A 4,028-nucleotide genomic window follows, 5' to 3' on the forward strand; every position below is an offset into this window, starting at 1 on the left:
TTTAGTTTGTATTTAGTGATGCTTATTGTGTGCTAGGCACTGTGATAAGTATTGTAAATGCTTATTTGATCCTTATAAAAAGTCTACGAGGTATGTTCTATGTCATTAGTCCCATATTATAAATGAGAGAATTTAAGCTCAGAGCCTTTAAGTAATCTGCTCATGGTCGCCAAAGACACTGTAATACCAATTGTTCCTAAGACCAATATAAAATACTTAGAAAATATATAAATATATTTACTTAGAAAATATATTTCATGTTTCCTATTTGTTAATTTTTAGGTGTAGTGTTTTTTTTTTTTCACCAAACCATGCTGTTGTGTGCTTATTTGTGAAAGAGAAAAGAAAGGAAGAAAAGGACCTATTAAAAAATCCCATTTACTTTTAACAAACTATCCAGTGGAAATGATTACATTGTAATTTTCAATTTAGTTTTCGTGCTATGATAAATATCTCTAAATGATTGATGATTTTAATTAAAATGTATCATGTAATTTTAATTTAGTTCTAGAAACTGGGTTAATAGAAATGTGAGAGTCAGCATTTACTGAACTATATGTTAAATAATTTCATGACCATGTAAATTACAAGCAAAAAGATACCAAAATGTTATTAAGTGTATAAATATATTTTATAAGAGAACACAAACATTTTTATTTAGTTTTTCTTGTGAGATATGCCATGCATATAGAAGAGGGCATAAGATATTGATGTAAAAGGAAAAGAAGAATTCATTAATTCGTCCTACAAATATGTGTTAGAAACTAATTAGGGACTTCCTGGGAACATAGTAGAATAGGGAGCTCCAGGACCTCATCCTCCCACCAAAACAACCATTAAACAGGTAGGAACTGTCTGAAACAACTGTTTTTAAACTCCAGAGGCCAGAATAACACTGTACAGCTTCCAGGAAAGAGTGGAAGGCAGATGATGACAAATTACAGTAAAGAACTGTAAACCGCAGCGGCTACCGGCACCCCATGCCCCACTCTCACAACAGGCTGCCGCAAGGTCCAGTCGCTGGCTAACTGCTGGTGACAAAAAGGGATGTAAAAATCCCCCTCCCCAAGGACAGGGGTGTGCAGGGCTAATCACTGATCACAGCTTTTGAATAGCCAATTCAGATTGCTTGGTCCCAGCTCTGAGGGCAGCTATTGTTTTAACAATAAAGGCAGTGGCAACTACTATTTCAATTCTGCCCTGGAAAACATCTCAGCAGTCCCCAACAGGGGCAGTGGTGATGGAGATATAAAGATGCAGGGCTTCCTCAGGGCTGTGAGGGGAATTTAGCTGAAGAGCTGCATTCACTGGACAGGCCAGGAAAGCTCAGCCTTGGGAAGACTTCAGAGAAGTTTTTGGTGCCCTTCCTGACCCCCTCCACAGAGCACCCTGGAGCTGGTCTGTGCCTGTTTCCTGGGTCTCTGACCTTCTTTTGGCTGGGAGAGAATGAATTGGGAAAGTACTCCCAGGGGTGACCCTCCTCCCAGAATTTGCCCTCTGGGCAAATGCAGCTTGAGACAGGAAAGGCAGACACAGTCTAGGACAAAGGCCTGCAGGCTTCAGGTACCTTGGAGAGGGAGGTTTGTGCCCTGGAAAACAGAGGGGACAACAAAACTGTACACAGGGGAACTCCAAAACAACTAACAAGCAAAAGCCCAGGACAAGACAGAAGTCCAGTAAAACAGAAAAAACCCTGCATAGTGCATTTTCCTTGGACAGACCTTCTTCATAGGAGGGCTTAAGCTCAAGAAAATCTTTGACTTATCACCAACTGATTACAAAACTAAGAAACAGACACCCCAGGGAGTAAACCCCAGGGTTAGTATTTTAAAATATTAAAATGTCCAGTGTGCAATATGAGTGCAAGACAAACAAAGAAGCAGGAAATGGTGGCCCACCTGAGGGAGAGGCTAAAAATACAGTAAACACTAACAAAAAAGATGAGAATGTGGACATACCAAACAAAGCTTTTTGAAAAATGATCTTAAAAATCATTTGCCAGAAATAAAAGGACAAATACTGTATGGTCTCACTAATATAAACTAACATTAATGAGAGAACTTCGAGAATTGACGTTAAGAACAAGGGTTTTCAGGAGAGAGAAATAGGGCAGAGATTGGGCATTTGCCACTGAAGGAATACAAATTGTACAACAGGACTGATTGTAAAAATTCAAAAATAGACAGCACAATACTAGTGGATTATAACACAATAATGTAAGTCCACTGAATGCAGCTGAGTGTGAGTATGGTTGAGGGAGGAGGGCTGGGGACACGTATGAAACCAGAAGGAAAGACAGAAGATAAAGACTGAGACAAAAATTTAGGAATGCCTAGAGTGGACAGGGATGGTGACTAAAAGTACAAATAAAAAAAAAAGTTTTTGCAAGAGGGAGAACAAATGAATGTCAGCATTGCAGGGTGCTGAAAATAGATGGTATTCGCGGGGGGGAGGGAGGTACAATCAATGCAACCAGGGTCTATAGTCAACAGTAGCATTTTAATACACTTCCACTGAATGTAACAAAGGCATTATGCCAAAACTAAATATCAACAGTGGGGTCATGTAGGGGGGCAGTATGGATTCTTTGAGGAAGAGAAGAAAATATCTCTTTACATAGATTATGGTGGTGAAGGCATGTCTATATGCATAGTTTGGATTGTATGCTGTGTGAATAAATCTTTAAAAATGAAAAAATCATCTTAAAAATACTTAAGGAGACAAAGGAAAGTACAGAGAAATAACTACAGGATATCAGGAAATGAATGAGCAATATGAGAATCTAAGTAGAGATAGAAACTTTAAAAAGGAACCAAACAGAACTACTGGCATTGAAGACCAGAATAACTGAAATGAAAAATGCTCAGGAGGGTCCTGAAAGCAGAATGGAGCTGGCAGGAGAAAAAAATCAAGGAACTTGAGCATAATATACTTGAACAGCAGAAAGATAAAAGAAATATTAAAGTGAAAATAGCTTAAGACACCATCCAGTACACCAGTGTACACATTATGGGAGTCCCAGAAGGAGAAGAAAGAGAGAAAGGGGCAGGAGGAATATTCAAAAAATAATGCCAGAGAACTTCCCAAACTTAGCAAAAGATGTGAATATGTTCATCCAAGAAGCTCAGAGAACACCAAACAGGATAAATATGAAGGAAAAGTATACACCTACATATGTTGATTACACTATCAAATGCAACAGATACTACACTTGATCTTAGCCAAAAGGCGGAGAAGTGATTCAAATGCAAAAAGACAAGGAGAGTGGGTGGGCCACGGTGGCTCAGCAGGTAAGAGTGCTTGCCTGCCATGCCCGAGGACCCGGGTTCGATTCCTGGTGCCTGTCCATGTAAAAAAAAAAAAAAAAAGACATAAGACTGAGTGCCAATTTGTTATCAGAAACCACGGGCACAAGAAGGTATTGGGTTGAAATACTTAAACTGTTGAAGGAGAACAACTGTCAGCCAAGAATTTTTAATCAGATGAGACCACTTTCAAGTACCAGGTAGAGATTAGGACATTCTCAGATGAACAAAAACTGAGGGAGTACATCACCACTTGACCTGCCCTACAAGCAATACTAAAAGGAGTTCTTCAGATTGAAACAAAAGGACACTAGACAGTGGTTCAAACTAGCATAAAAAAATAAAGACCTGTGGTAAAAGTAACCACTTGGGTAATTATAAATGACAGTATTATTGTATCGTATTATTTGGTATATAAACTCTACTTCTTACTTCATACAGATGCTAAAACTTAAATGAATAAAAAGTAATGATAAATCTAGATTTTTGGACATACAGTATGCAAAATATATGAGGTAACAAGTTTTTAAAAATGGTGGGGTGGGGGTCTGAGGGTATATTATTTTGTTAAATGCTGCTGGAATGTAATGTATCACAAATGGAACAGCTTTTTAAAAAAGAAAATTTAATAAGTTATGAGTTTATAGTTCCAAGGCCATAAATATGTCCTAAGACATCCAGAGAAAAATACCTTGGCTCAAGGAAGGGTGACGCGGGAAGGTA

At 38.3% G+C, this 4,028-nt stretch overlaps 1 pseudogene; it reads right to left on the bottom strand.

Moving 5' to 3' along the window:
- Positions 1-3,074: 3,074 nt before the first annotated feature.
- On the bottom strand, positions 3,075-3,241 carry LOC143658182 (U2 spliceosomal RNA; annotated as a pseudogene).
- Between the last annotated feature and the right edge of the window lie 787 nt (positions 3,242-4,028).

This window comes from Tamandua tetradactyla, chromosome 15, assembly GCF_023851605.1.
Source record: "Tamandua tetradactyla isolate mTamTet1 chromosome 15, mTamTet1.pri, whole genome shotgun sequence".
NCBI lineage: Eukaryota > Metazoa > Chordata > Mammalia > Pilosa > Myrmecophagidae > Tamandua > Tamandua tetradactyla.